Source organism: Petromyzon marinus, chromosome 40 (assembly GCF_048934315.1).
Source record: "Petromyzon marinus isolate PM22_M1 ecotype Great Lakes invasive population chromosome 40, UKy_Petmar_22M1.pri1.0, whole genome shotgun sequence".
Lineage (NCBI taxonomy): Eukaryota > Metazoa > Chordata > Hyperoartia > Petromyzontiformes > Petromyzontidae > Petromyzon > Petromyzon marinus.
The window spans coordinates 3,007,543-3,024,573 of NC_133706.1; positions in this window are offsets into that span (position 1 = coordinate 3,007,543).

Here is a 17,031-nt window from a genome sequence, read left to right on the forward strand (position 1 = left end):
TTAAATTTCGTGTTCAACCTCTGGATTGCACATACCAGCATAGATAGAATGAAAAATACGAGGTACACGGTCAGTAGAAATACATATACAAGTCCACCAAGAGGTAAGGAGGGAGGAAAGAGGGACAGGGAGGCAGAGAGAGAGAGAGATGGGGGGGTGGCGGGGGGGTGGAGGGATGAACAGAAGCTTAGATAGGAAATACGGTTGGAAGGAGGGAGGGGCCAGAGCAAGAGCGGCAGCTCAAACACGCACATCTTACACATACAAAACGGTAGCTCAAAAAAGGACCACCTCTTGTAAATACAAAACGGCAGCTCAAAAAATTATCACCTCTTGTAAATACAAAACGGCAGCTCAAAAAAGGGCACATCTTACACGTAATTACAACGGTAACTTCCCCGTAGAAGTGTGATAATAAAGTATTAAAGCTTTCGTGACTGCATAAAATTACTCATTGGTTTTTTCAGTAAAGTCACGTATGTAGAAATACAATAAAATTATATTTAAACAAAATACAATCACGACGTTTCGATCACAACGCAAGCGATCTTCATCAGGTGTCAAGAACAAATCATGGAGGTAAATACAACAAAAAGATGAGAGACAAGAATTCAACAAACCTGAAAAAACATTATGTGAAGCACATCCAGTCAGGCCAACAACACAGTTAGACACTTCCTGGCAGACCACGAATTTCAGACGAGTGTTAAATTTCGTGTTCAACCTCTGGATTGCACATACCAGCATAGATAGAATGAAAAATACGAGGTACACGGTCAGTAGAAATACATATACAAGTCCACCAAGAGGTAAGGAGGGAGGAAAGAGGGACAGGGAGGCAGAGAGAGAGGGGGGGGGGGGGGGGTGCCGGAGGGATGGACAGAAGCTTATATAGGAAATACGGTTGGAGGGGAGAGGGGCCAGAGCGAGAGCGGCAGCTCAACCATGCACATCTTACACATACAAAACGGCAGCTCAAAAAAGGACCACCTCTTGTAAATACAAAACGGCAGCTCAAAAAATTACCACCTCTTGTAAATACAAAACGGCAGCTCAAAAAAGGGCACATCTTACACATAATTACAACGGTAACTTCCCCGTAGAAGTGTCATAATAAAGTATTAAAGCTTTCGTGACTGCATAAATTACTCATTGGTTTTTTCGGTAAAGTCACGTATGTAGAAATACAATAAAATTACATTAAAACAAAAAACAATCACGACGTTTCGATCACAACGCAAGCAATCTTCATCAGGTGTCAAGAACAAATCACGGAGGTAAATATAACAAAAAGATGAGAGACAAGAATTCAACAAACCTGAAAAAACATTATGTGAAGCACATCCAGTCAGGCCAACAACACAGTTAGACACTTCCTGGCAGACCACAAATTTCAGAAGAGTATTAAATTTCGTATTCAACCTTTGGATTGCACATACCAGCATAGATAGAATGAAAAATACGAGGTACACGGTCAGTAGAAATACATATACAAGTCCACCAAGAGGTAAGGAGGGAGGAAAGAGGGACAGGGAGGCAAAGAGAGAGGGGGGGGGGTGGCGGGGGGGGGGTGGAGGGATGAACAGAAGCTTATATAGGAAATACGGTTGGAGGGAGGGAGGGGCCAGAGCAAGAGCGGCAGCTCAAACACGCACATCTTACACATACAAAACGGCAGCTCAAAAAAGGACCACCTCTTGTAAATACAAAACGGCAGCTCAAAAAATTACCACCTCTTGTAAATACAAAACGGCAGCTCAAAAAAGGGCACATCTTACACACGGCAGATGTGCCCTTTTTTGAGCTGCCGTTTTGACCTGCCAAAACGACCTGCCGTTTTGTATGTGTAAGATGTGCGTGTTTGAGCTGCCGCTCTCGCTCGGGGGGAGGGGCCAGGGCGAGAGCGGCAGCTCAAACACGCACATCTTACACGTACAAAACGGCAGCTCAAAAAAGGACCACCTCTTGTAAATACAAAACGGCAGCTCAAAAAAGGGCACATCTTACACGTAATTACAAAGGTAACGTCCCCGTAGAAGTGTGATAATAAAGTATTAAAGCTTGTGTGACTGCATAAAATTACTCATTGGTTTTTTCGGTAAAGTCACATATGTAGAAATACAATAAAATTATATTTAAACAAAAAACAATCACGACGTTTCGATCACAACGCAAGCGATCTTCATCAGGTGTCAAGAACAAATCATGGAGGTAAATACAATAAAAAGATGAGAGATAAGAATTCAACAAACCTGACAAAACATTATGTGAAGCACATCCAGTCAGGCCAACAACACAGTTAGACTCTTCCTGGCAGACCACGAATTTCAGAAGAGTGTTACATTTCGTGTTCAACCTTTGTATTGCACATACCAGCATAGATAAAATGAAAAATACGAGGTACACGGTCAGTAGAAAAACATATACAAGTCCACCAACAGGGAGCAAAAACGGACAGGGAGGCAGAGAGCGAGGGGGGGGGGGCGGAGGGATGAACAGAAGCTTAAATAGGAAATACGGTTGGAGGGGGGGAGGGGCCAGGGCGAGAGCGGCAGCTCAAACACGCACATCTTACACGTACAAAACGGCAGCTCAAAAAAGGACCACCTCTTGTAAATACAAAACGGCAGCTCAAAAAAGGGCACATCTTACACGTAATTACAATGGTAACTTCTCCGTAGAAGTGTTATAATAAAGTATTAAAGCCTGTGTGACTGCATAAAATGACTCATTGTTTTTTTCGGTAAAGTCACATATGTAGAAATACAATAAAATGATATTTAAACAAAAATCAATCACAACGTTTCGATTACAACGCAAGCGATCTTCATCAGGCGTCAAGAACAAATCACGGAGGTAAATACAACAAAAAGATGAGAGACGAGAATTCAACAAACCTGAAAAAACATCACGTGAAGCACATCCAGTCAGGCCAACAACACAGTGAGACACTTCCTGGCGGACCACGAATTTCAGAAGAGTGTTAAATTTCGTGTTCAACCTTTGGATTGCACATACCAGCATAGATAGAATGAAAAAAACGAGGTACACGGTCAGTAGAAATACATATACACAAGTCCACCAACAGGTAAGGAGGGAGCAAAAACGGACAGGGAGGCAGAGAGCGAGGGGGGGAGGGGGGCGGAGGGATGAACAGAAGCTTAAATAGGAAATACGGTTGGAGGGGGGGAGGGGCCAGGGCGAGAGCGGCAGCTCAAACACGCACATCTTACACGTACAAAACGGCAGCTCAAAAAAGGACCACCTCTTGTAAATACAAAACGGCAGCTCAAAAAAGGGCACATCTTACACGTAATTACAACGGTAACGTCCCCGTAGAAGTGTGATAATAAAGTATTAAAGCTTGTGTGACTGCATAAAATTACTCATTGGTTTTTTCGGTAAAGTCACATATGTAGAAATACAATAAAATTATATTTAAACAAAAAACAATCACGACGTTTCGATCACAACGCAAGCGATCTTCATCAGGTGTCAAGAACAAATCATGGAGGTAAATACAATAAAAAGATGAGAGATAAGAATTCAACAAACCTGACAAAACATTATGTGAAGCACATCCAGTCAGGCCAACAACACAGTTAGACTCTTCCTGGCAGACCACGAATTTCAGAAGAGTGTTAAATTTCGTGTTCAACCTTTGGATTGCACATACCAGCATAGATAGAATGAAAAATACGAGGTACACGGTCAGTAGAAAAACATATACAAGTCCACCAAGAGGTAAGGAGGGAGGAAAGAGGGACAGGGAGGCAGAGAGAGAGGGGAGGGGGCAGAGGGATGAACAGAAGCTTAAATAGGAAATACGGTTGGAGGGAGGGAGGGGCCAGAGCAAGAGCGGCAGCTCAAACACGCACATCTTACACGTACAAAACGGTAGCTCAAAAAAGGACCATCTCTTGTAAATACAAAACGGCAGCTCAAAACAGGGCACATCTTACATGTATTTACAACGGTAACTTCCCCGTAGAAGTGTGATAATAAAGTATTAAAGCTTGTGTGACTGCATAAAATTACTCATTGGTTTTTTCGGTAAAGTCACATATGTAGAAATACAATAAAATTATATTTAAACAAAAAACAATCACGACGTTTCGATCACAACGCAAGCGATCTTCATCAGGTGTCAAGAACAAATCATTGAGGTAAATACAACAAAAAGATGAGAGACGAGAATTCAACAAACCTGAAAAAACATTACGTGAAGCACATCCAGTCAGGCCAACAACACAGTGAGACACTTCCTGGCGGACCACGAATTTCAGAAGAGTGTTAAATGTCGTGTTCAACCTTTGGATTGCACATACCAGCATAGATAGAATGAAAAAAACGAGGTACACGGTCAGTAGAAATACATATACAAGTCCACCAACAGGTAAGGAGGGAGCAAAAACGGACAGGGAGGCAGAGAGCGAGGGGGGGGGGGAGGGATGAACAGAAGCTTAAATAGGAAATACGGTTGGAGGGGGGGAGGGGCCAGGGCGAGAGCGGCAGCTCAAACACGCACATCTTACACGTACAAAACGACAGCTCAAAAAAGGACCACCTCTTGTAAATACAAAACGGCAGCTCAAAAAGGGCACATCTTACACGTAATTACAACGGTAACTTCTCCGTAGAAGTGTGATAATAAAGTATTAAAGCTTGTGTGACTGCATAAAATTACTCATTGGTTTTTTCTGTAAAGTCACATATGTAGAAATACAATAAAATGATATTTAAACAAAAAACAATCACGACGTTTCGATCACAACGCAAGCGATCTTTATCAGGTGTCAAGAACAAATCACGAAGGTAAATACAACAAAAAGATGAGAGACAAGAATTCAACAAACCTGAAAAAACATTATGTGAAGCACATTCAGTCAGGCCAACAACACAGTTAGACACTTCCTGGCGGACCACGAATTTCAGAAGAGTGTTAAATTTCGTGTTCAACCTCTGGATTGCACATACCAGCATAGATAGAATGAAAAATACGAGGTACACGGTCAGTAGAAATACATATACAAGTCCACCAAGAGGTAAGGAGGGAGGAAAGAGGGACAGGGAGGCAGAGAGAGAGAGAGATGGGGGGGTGGCGGGGGGGTGGAGGGATGAACAGAAGCTTAGATAGGAAATACGGTTGGACGGAGGGAGGGGCCAGAGCAAGAGCGGCAGCTCAAACACGCACATCTTACACATACAAAACGGTAGCTCAAAAAAGGACCACCTCTTGTAAATACAAAACGGCAGCTCAAAAAATTATCACCTCTTGTAAATACAAAACGGCAGCTCAAAAAAGGGCACATCTTACACGTAATTACAACGGTAACTTCCCCGTAGAAGTGTGATAATAAAGTATTAAAGCTTTCGTGACTGCATAAAATTACTCATTGGTTTTTTCAGTAAAGTCACGTATGTAGAAATACAATAAAATTATATTTAAACAAAATACAATCACGACGTTTCGATCACAACGCAAGCGATCTTCATCAGGTGTCAAGAACAAATCATGGAGGTAAATACAACAAAAAGATGAGAGACAAGAATTCAACAAACCTGAAAAAACATTATGTGAAGCACATCCAGTCAGGCCAACAACACAGTTAGACACTTCCTGGCAGACCACGAATTTCAGACGAGTGTTAAATTTCGTGTTCAACCTCTGGATTGCACATACCAGCATAGATAGAATGAAAAATACGAGGTACACGGTCAGTAGAAATACATATACAAGTCCACCAAGAGGTAAGGAGGGAGGAAAGAGGGACAGGGAGGCAGAGAGAGAGGGGGGGGGGGGGGTGCCGGAGGGATGGACAGAAGCTTATATAGGAAATACGGTTGGAGGGGAGAGGGGCCAGAGCGAGAGCGGCAGCTCAACCATGCACATCTTACACATACAAAACGGCAGCTCAAAAAAGGACCACCTCTTGTAAATACAAAACGGCAGCTCAAAAAATTACCACCTCTTGTAAATACAAAACGGCAGCTCAAAAAAGGGCACATCTTACACATAATTACAACGGTAACTTCCCCGTAGAAGTGTCATAATAAAGTATTAAAGCTTTCGTGACTGCATAAATTACTCATTGGTTTTTTCGGTAAAGTCACGTATGTAGAAATACAATAAAATTACATTAAAACAAAAAACAATCACGACGTTTCGATCACAACGCAAGCAATCTTCATCAGGTGTCAAGAACAAATCACGGAGGTAAATATAACAAAAAGATGAGAGACAAGAATTCAACAAACCTGAAAAAACATTATGTGAAGCACATCCAGTCAGGCCAACAACACAGTTAGACACTTCCTGGCAGACCACAAATTTCAGAAGAGTATTAAATTTCGTATTCAACCTTTGGATTGCACATACCAGCATAGATAGAATGAAAAATACGAGGTACACGGTCAGTAGAAATACATATACAAGTCCACCAAGAGGTAAGGAGGGAGGAAAGAGGGACAGGGAGGCAAAGAGAGAGGGGGGGGTGGCGGGGGGGGTGGAGGGATGAACAGAAGCTTATATAGGAAATACGGTTGGAGGGAGGGAGGGGCCAGAGCAAGAGCGGCAGCTCAAACACGCACATCTTACACATACAAAACGGCAGCTCAAAAAAGGACCACCTCTTGTAAATACAAAACGGCAGCTCAAAAAATTACCACCTCTTGTAAATACAAAACGGCAGCTCAAAAAAGGGCACATCTTACACACGGCAGATGTGCCCTTTTTTGAGCTGCCGTTTTGACCTGCCAAAACGACCTGCCGTTTTGTATGTGTAAGATGTGCGTGTTTGAGCTGCCGCTCTCGCTCTGGCCCCTCCCCCCGCCCAACCGTATTTCCTATTAAGCTTCTGTTCATCCCTCCGCCCCCCCCCCCCCCCCCCCTCTCTCTGCCTCCCTGTCTGTCTTTCCTCCCTCCTTACCTCTTTGTGGACTTGTATATGTATTTCTACTAACTGTGTAACTCGTATTTTTCATTCTATCTATGCTGGTATGTGCAATCCAAAGGTTGAACACGAAATTTAACACTCTTCTGAAATTCGTGGTCCGCCAGGAAGTGTCTAACTGTGTTGTTGGCCTGACTGGATGTGCTTCACATAATGTTTTTTCAGGTTTGTTGAATTCTTGTCTCTCATCTTTTTGTTATATTTACCTCAATGATTTGTTCTTGACACCTGATGAAGATCGCTTGCGTTGTGATCGAAACGTCGTGATTGTTTTTTGTTTAAATATAATTTTATTGTATTTCTACATACGTGACTTTACCGAAAAAACCAATGAGCAATTTTATGCAGTCACGAAAGCTTTAATACTTTATTAAGTCTTACTGTTTGGCACATTCACTCCCCCCCACTCACTCCCCCAACTCACTCCCCCAACTCACTCCCCCAACTCACTCCCCCAACTCACACCCCAAACCCACTCCCCCCATCTCACTCCCCCAACTCACTCCCTCTAACTCACTCCCCTAACTCACTCTCCCAATTCACTCTCCCAATTCATTCTCCCAATTTACTCTCCCAATTCAGTCCGACAACTTACTCCCCCCATCTCACTCCCCTAATCTCACTCCCCCATCTCACTCCCCCAACTCACTCTCCCCACTTACTACCTCCATCTCACTTCCCCCATCACACTCTCCCCATCTTACTCCCCCAACTCACTCCCTCCATCTCACTCCTCCCAACTCAGTCAAACCCAATTCACTCCCCCCAGTCACTCCACCAACTCACTCCCCCAACTCACTCCCCCAACTCATTCTCCCATATCACTCCCCCAACTAATTCCCCTAACTCACTCCCCCAACTCACTCCCCCCATCTCACTTCCCCCATCTCACTCCCCCCATTACACTCCCCTCATCTCACTCCCCCAACTCATTCTCCAACTCACTCCCCCCATCTCACTCCCCTCATCTCACTCCCCCAACTCACTCCCCCAAAAATCACTTCCCCCATCTCACTCCCCCAAACTCCCCCCTCCAAACTCCCCCAACTCACTCTGGCCACTCCCCCCCCCCCACTCACTCCCCCAACTCCCTCCCCCAACTCACTCCCACAACTCCCTCGCACAACTCCCTCCCACAATTCTATATTTGAAGCTTTCGTGACTGCAAGGATCCATACTCTTTGGTTATATTCGGTAAAGTCACGTAGGTAAAAAATAAAACAACCAAAAATCACGACGTTTCGGCCACAACACAAGTAGCCTTCTTCAGGTGAAGGAACAGAACTGTCGGGAAGACATAGCTTCAATGAACGCTGCTAAGATTCGTGGCGTCTTTTTGAGCTGGGTGAGAGAAGTGAGGCACCTTGACAAAGGAGTTTACATATCAAACAGGAGAATTTAGCATTGAAATAGCTGAGGGATTAGCCTGTGACTGGTCACAGAAATAGCTATGTTAAAGTCAAAGTTTACACATCCACAGAGGCACCTAGTACATTACGCCAAAGGGGCTGTGCTACCCAACTATCATACAGTAAGCCGATGTGAAAAAAACTAGCATTGAAATAGCTGAGGGATTAGCTTGTGACTGGTCACAGAAATAGACTATGTTAAAGTCAAAGTTTACACATCCACAGAGGCACCTAGTACATGGACGCCAAAGGGGCTGTGCTACCCAACTATCATACAGTAAACCGATATGAAAAAAATAGCATTGAAATAGCTGAGGGATTAGCTTGTGACTGGTCACAGAAATAGCTAGGTTAAAGTCAAAGTTAACACATCCACAGAGGCACCTAGTACATGGACGCCAAAGGGGCTGCGCTACCCAACTATCATACAGTAAAACGACGTGAAAAAACTAAGTCTAAATTACATCAATATAATAAATGTACTCAATATATTCTTCAATAAGCTGAGCTATTAACAGCAACTGGGTATACACTTCGATGCTATGAAAAGGGAATTTTAAGAACCGATGTGAAAAAACTAAGGCTAAATAACATCAATATAATAAATATACTCAATATATTCTTCAATAAGCTGAGCTATTAACAGCAACTGGGTATACACTTCGATGGTGTGAAAAGGGAATTTTAAGAGCGGCGAACGTTTTAGAACATCTTTCCAATGCAACCATTGGAAAGATGTTTTAAATCGAACCAAACATTAAACTAATTTTCAATGGTACAGTATATTTTTTTCAAGTAGTGGTACCCCAAACTTTCTCACTCCCCCAGCTCACTCCCGCAACTCACTCCTCCAACTCATTCCCCATATCACTCCCGCAACTAATTCCCCTAACTCACTCCACCAACTCACTCCACTCACGCACTCCCCCCATCTCACTCCCCCCAAACTCAGTCAAACCCAATTCACTCACCCCAATCACTCCCAAAACTCACCCGCCAAACTCACTCCCCCAAATCACTCTCCCAACTTACTCTCCCAACTCACCCTCCCAACTCACTCCACCAACTCACTCATCCAACTCACTCTCCCAACTCACCCTCCCAACTCACTCCCCAACTCACTCCCCGAACTCACTCTGCCCACTCACTCCACGCACTCACTCCCCCCCACACACTCCCCCAACTCAATCCCTCAACTCACACCCCAATTCACTCCCACAACTCCCTCCACCAATGCACTCTCCCAAATCACTCCCCCACTCACTCCCCCCAATCACTCTCCAACATCACTCCCAAAACTCACCCCCCAAATTACTCCCCCAACTATTTCCCCTATTTCACTCCCCTAACTCACTCCCATAACTCACTCCCCCAATTCACTCTCACAACTCACTCCCGCAACTCACTGGCCCAAATCATTCCCCCAAATCACTCCCCCAACTAATTCCCCTAACTCACTCCCCCTATCACACTCTCCCCATCTCACTCCCCCAACTCACTCCCCCCATCTCCCTCCCCCCATCACACTCTCCCCATCTTACTCCCCCAACTCACTCTCCCCATCTCACTCCCCCCAACTCAGTCAAACCCAATTCACTCCCCCAACTCACTCCCCCAACTCACTCCCCCCAACTCACTCCCCCCATCACACTCTCCCCATGTTACTCCCCCAACTCACTCCCCCCATCTCACTCCCCCCATCTCACTCCTCCCATCACACTCTCCCCATCTTCCTCACCCAACTCACTCTCCCCATCTCACTCGCCCCAACTCAGTCAAACCCAATTCACTCTCGCAACTTACTCCCCCAACTCACTCACCCAACTCACTCCCCCCATCTCACTCCCCCCAACTCAGTCAAATCCAATTCACTCCACCCAATCACTCTCCCAACTGACTCCCCCAACTCACTCCCCCAACTCACTCTGCCCACTCACTCTGCCCACTCACTCTCCCACTCACTCTCCCAACTCACTCCCCACCCCCCCTCCCACAACTCACTTCTCCAACTCACTCTCCCAACTGACACCCCCCCCCCAACAACTCACTCTTCCAACTCACTCCCCCAACTCACTCTGCCCACTCACTCTGCCCACTCACTCTCCCAATCACTCTCCCAACTCACTCCCCCCCCCCTCCCACAACTCACTTCTCCAACTCACTCTCCCAACTGACACCCCCCCCCCCACAACTCACTCTTCCAACTCACTCTCCCAACTCACTCTTCCAACTCACTCTCCCAACTCATTCTCCCAACTCACACCCCCAACTCACTCCCCCCATCTCACGCAAACCCCCCCCCCCCAACTCACGCCCCCAAAACTCACTCCCCAATCTCACTCCCCCAACTCATTCTCCCCAGTTTAACACGTAGGCTTTCGCGACCAATATCATCCATATTAAAGGTTTTGGGGTTAGATCGCGTAAATATATAAATGTGTTGTTAAAACCTGCCACCACCCGACACAGCCAACTAGTAAAGGTTGTCACGTAAACAGAACATTCCAATTCGTCACGATTACTGCACACCGGTGTGTTGGAGAGCCAAGCCACATCATTTACAAATTGAGTACAACGTTTCACCAGTAATGACAACTAGCTTCATCAGGCGACAGCCAGATTTGTAGAGAAGTCTTAATGTTTCGCACATTCACTGCCCCCCACTCACTCGCCCCCACTCACTCCCCCCCACTCACTCCCCCCACGCACTCCCCCAAATCACTCCCCCAACTCACACCACAACTCACTCCCACAACTCTCCCCCAACTCACTCCGCCCACTCACTCCCCTACAATCACTCCCCCAAATCACTCCCCCAACTCACACCTCAACTCATTCCCCCATATCTCACTCCCGCAACTCACTCCCCAACTCACTTCCCTAATTCACTCTCCGAACTCACTCTCCCAACTCACTCCACCAACTCACTCCCCCAACTCACTCCCCAAACTCACTCCCCCCATCTCACTCCCCCAACTCACTCCCCCCATCTCACTCCCCCCATCACACTCTCCCCATCTTACTCCCCCAACTCACTCGCCCCATCTCACTCCCCCCAACTCAGTCAAACCCAATTCATTCTCGCAACTCAGTCCCCCAACTCACTCACCCAAATCACTCCCCCCATCTCACTCCCCCCAACTCAGACAAACCCAATTCACTCCCCCAAATCACTCTCCCAACTCACTCCCCCAACTCACTCCCCCAAATCACTCTGACCACTCACTCTGTCCACTCACTCTCCCACTCACTCTCCCAACTCACTCCCCCCCTCCCTCCCACAACTCACTCCTCCAACTCACTCTTCCAACTCACTCTCCCAACTCACTCTCCCAACTCACTCTTCCAACTCACTCCCCCCCCCCCCACAACTCACTCCTCCAACTCACTCTCCCAACTCACTCTACCAACTAACTCTCCCAACTCACTCTCCCAACTCACTCTTCCAACTCACTCCCCCCCCCCCCCTACAACTCACTCTTTCAACTCATTGTGCCAACCCACTCTTCCAACTCAATCTCCAAACTCATTCTCCCAACTCACTCCCCCAACTCACTCCCCCCAACTCACACCCCCAACTCACTCCCCCCATCTCACACAAACCCCCACCCCCCCAACTCACGCCCCCAAAACTCACTCCCCAATCTCACTCCCCCAACTCATTCTCCCCAGTTTAACAAGTAGGCTTTCGCAACCAATATCATCCATATTAAAGGTTTTGGGGTTAGATCGCGTAATTATATAAATGTGTTGTTAAAACCTGCCACCACCCGACACAGCCAACTAGTAAGGGTTGTCACATAAACAGAACATTCCAATTCGTCACTATTACAGCACACCGGTGTGTGGAGAGCCAAGCCACTTGCATGTGCACAAATTGAGTACAAACGTTTCGCCGTAATGACAAATCTTCAGCAGGCGACAGCCAGATTTGTAGAGAAGTCTTTGTTCGCACATTCAGCACTCACTAGCAACTTGATCAAATAACTCAAATTACTCACAACTCACTCCCAACTTAGCAACTACTCCCCCAACCATACAATTAAGAAATGAACACACTCTCCCCATCTCACTCCCCCATCTCACTCTCCCCATTACACTCCCCCAACTCATTCCCCAACTCACTCCCCCCATCTCACTCCCCCCAACTCACTCTCCTCATCTCACTCCCTCAAATCAATTAGTTAACTATCTCCCATAACTCATGCCGCCATGCCACTCCCCCCATCAAACTCCCCCCATCTCACTCCCCCCATCTCACTCCCCCCATCACACTCCCCTAATCTCACTCCCCCCATCTCTCTCCCCCAACTCACTTACCCCATCTCACTTCCCCTATCACACTCCCTCCATCACATTCTCCCCATCTTACTCCCCCAACTCACTCCCTCCATCTCACTCGCACAACTCACTCCCTCCATCTCACTCCCCCCAACTCACTCCCCCCATCTCACTCCCTCAAATCAATTAATAAACTATCTCCCATAACTCATGCCGCCATCCCACTCCCCCATCACACTCCCCCATCTCACTCCCCCCATCTCACTCCCCCCATCACACTCCCCCAACTCACTTACCCCATCTCACTTCCCCCATCACACTCTCCCCATCTTACTCCCCCAACTCACTCCCTCCATCTCACTCCCCCAACTCAGTCAAACCCAATTCACTCCCCCCACTCACTCCCCCAACTCACTCCCCCAACTCACTCCCCCCATCTCACTCCCCCCATCTCACTCCCCAAACTCACTCCCCCATCTCACTCCCCCCATCACACTCCTCCAACTCACTCCCCCAATTCACTCCCCCCATCTCACTCCCCCCCCCACTCAGTCAAACCCAATTCACTCCCCTAACTCACTCTCACAACTCACTCCCCAAACTCACACCCCCCATCTCACTCCCCCCATCGCACTCCCCTAACTCATTCCCCCATAACAACTCACTCCTCCAACTCACACCCAAAACTCACTCCCCCAACTCACTCCCCCAACTCATTCCCCCAAATCACTCCCCCAACTAATTCCCCTAACTCACTCCCCCCATCACACTCTCCCCATCTCACTCCCCCAACTCACTCCCCCCATCTCACTCCCCCCAACTCAGTCAAACCCAATTCACTCCCCCAACTCACTCCCCCAACTCACCCCCCCCCCTCCCCATCTCACTCCCCCCAACTCAGTCAAACCCAATTCACTCCCCCCAATCACTCTCCCAACTCATTCCCCCAACTAACTCCCCCAACTCACTCTGCCCACTCACTCTGCCCACTCACTCTCCCAACTCACTCCCCCCCCCCCCCACAACTCACTCCTCCAACTCACTCTTACAACTCACTCTCCCAACTCTTTCTCCCAACTCACTCCCCCAACTCACTCCTCCCATCTCACTCCCCCCATCACACTCCCCTCATCTCACTCCCCCAACTCACTTCCCCCATCTCACTTCCCCCATCTCACTTCCCCCATCTCACTCCCCCCATCACACTCCCCCCATCACACTCTCCCCATCTTACTCCCCCATCTCACTCATTCCATCTCACTCCCCCAAACTCACTCCCCCATCACACACTCCCCATCTCACTCCCCCAACTCACTCCCTCCATCTCACTCCCCCAAAACTCAGTCAAACCCAAATCACTCCCCCCACTCACTCCCCCAACTCACTCCCCCAACTCACTCCCCCAATTCACTCCCCCCATCTCACCCCCCTAACTCACTCTCACAGCTCACTCCCAAAACTCACTCTCCCCACACAACTCACTCCTCCAACTCACCCCCCAAACTCACTCCCCCAACTCACTCCCCCAACTCATTCCTCCAAATCACTCCCCCAACTAATTCCCCTAACGCACTCCCCCATCACACTCTCCCCATCTCACCCAGACAAATCATTCCCCCCATCTCACTCCCCCCAACACACTCTCCCCTTCAGACACCAGGTAAGTGTCTAACTGTGTAAGTGTCTAACTGTGTTGTTGACCTGACTGGTTGTGCATCACATATTTTTTCTTTGGTTTGTTGAATTCTCGTCTCTCATCTTTTTGTTGTATTTACCTCCGTGATTTGTTTCTTACACCTGATGAATATCGCTTGTGTTGCGGTCGAAACGTCGTGATTGATTTGTTTTAATATAATTATATGGTATTCCTACATACGTGACTTTACCGAAAAAAACAATGAGTAGTCTCTCGAGTATATTTAATATCTCTGCGCTAACACCTATTGTGCCATGCAGCGTTGTAACTGCTCCGTGCACATTAAAGATTAATTAACCGGCCAGACAGAGTCACAGCACGGAGCGCAGCGTTCTTCGCCTCCTCCACGCAGTGCAACTGCAGCGCCGCAACGCTCTCAGCTCCCAGCTCTCCCCAACGGCCACCGGCAGATCCCACTGCGGCGATTCACCGCACGACCCGAAAACGGACAGCGGCCTTCCCAAGCCCCACCAACTCTTGCGGGAATGTTTCAAGCACCACTCATCCCCCTTCCCCCCTCCCTGCCCCCTCCATAAATTATTCATCTCGAGTGCCTGCCAGCGTTCTGAGCGACAGGTGAATAAGATATAAGGCCACTCTCCATCACTCTCTCTCGCTCTCTCTATCTCTCCCTGCGAAGAGACCCCAGGGTGCGTTTAGCCGGAGGCGCTCTGATGCTGGGAGGACAGTGTCCAAAGCCACGTGCTCGCGTGATCAGTCACTCCGGGAGCAGCGGTCTTCATCCAGATTCCTTCGTCACAATCAACCGGCCCGTGCCCGGCGCTTCCGACAGTGGCGCGCTGGTGACCTGGAGAGCGGCCTGGATGCCGCTCTGCCAGAAGGATGTATCTCGCAGAGCCGAGATGTGGTTTATCTTTTTTTGTTTCAACCACTCCCCCTCTCGCCCATGCCCCATTAAATCTGCGGTGGATTATAAGGGCTCCTACAAAGACACAGACACGGCCGTTGGCAAGAAACGATGCAATATCTAGGGGGAGCGCCGTGACCTGAAGGTGGTTGTGATTAAAGGCGGCGCGCCTCAACATTGGGGAGGAAAAAAAACAAAACTCTGCGCTTAAAGCAGCAAAGGCGGATGTCGGTAGGCGCACCGCCGCATTTCCGAATAAAAATAAAATCAAACATATTTACGAGGCTTCTCGAACAAGGCCGGGGCTGTTTCCTGTGCGAGTGGGAATTTATCTCTCTCTCGCTCTCGGCCTGGCTCTCTGTGCTGCGGGGGGTGGGGGCGTAGGGGGGCTGTGGGGGTGGGGGGATCAAACGCGAGCGGACGCTGCACAGACCTCGCCGCCGGCGCGGACAACGCGGCCGCTTGTTCCCGCACCCTCGCTCAAAAACAAATCTCCGCCGTCCGTTTAACGCAGACAAATGCGACGCCGAGCCACGGACGCCGCCGCAATATCGCGGAAACTTAAGATGCGCTCAACTTTAAAGGCAAACAGACAGACAGGGGGTAGCGGTGGCAGGGGTCTGGTGGGTAGGATAGACGGACAGATTGATCAATAATGGCTCTGGCTGACTGGTTAATATCATATCAGTCGTGAGCCTTTGTGAAACGAAACGACCGATACCTCTCGCTGCGAGTTTTCTGGCACGGCCATAAAGGAGGGTCGGAGAGAAATTGGATCCACGCTCACCGCGTCGGGGCTGCGAGTGGGACGGGGTGGGGGGGGGGCACACGGGGGGCGCCAGCAGGACGGGCGCGGGCAGAGGCCGTCCCCAGTTCCCACCCCCCACACTCTCGTACCAAAGACAAAGAACCCCTCCCCATATAGGCTGAACAAACTGTTAGGGCAAGTGCTGTTAGCGAGCACCTATGAAGGCTGGCACGCCACACGAACGGGTGAGTGGCCAGCACCACGCCCGGCCGCCGTTGTCTCCCCAGTGACGATGTTTACTACACACCGTACCAGGTACTCATTTGAGGCTGAGTCGACCTAGGGGAGGTCCAGTTCAGATAATCGCCACTGGTGTTGGCCGTGAGCGGGAATCGAACTCAGGTTCGTCGCGCAGCACACTAACCGCTACACTACGGCTCCTCACAGAGAGACAAGAACACACACTCACACACGCTGATTTACATCATCCCACGAGCCAATCTTGATGGAATTCAATTGTCCCGCGGTGGCTAAATGATACCTGATATTCAAGCGGCGGGCGCTACGATTGAATAGAAAACAGCTTTGAGAGTCGTAAGACCGTGATGCTCACGCACGAATATTTTTTTTGAGTTTTTTATTTATCTGGCAGTGATTTCAAAATTTGGGATAAAAACATTAAACCCGAAGAGCAATGCTCTCTCCAAGATGGTGATATTGAACACGATATGGTAGCGTTAAAGTGATGGTAATGATGGTGCCATGATAATGATGACAATATCACGGAAGTGATGACGTTACGACGACAATGGTAATGATGATGTAGCAACTGTGCCCAAATAACGGGGCACTGCTTATCCAGGTGTGGTGGGTAAAACGGAGACTCTTCGAAGCATTGGAGGCAACACGTTTATTGCATTAACACAAAAGGGGTAACGGCCCCTTTACCCGGTTAGCTACGGTGGTAACCCACCGAACGAGCTAACCTAACACACGCCACGACGTAACCACCCCACTGCCCTACTCGAGTCCGAGTTCCCATGTGTCGCTCCTCTTCAAGCTGGGGCAGAGCATCT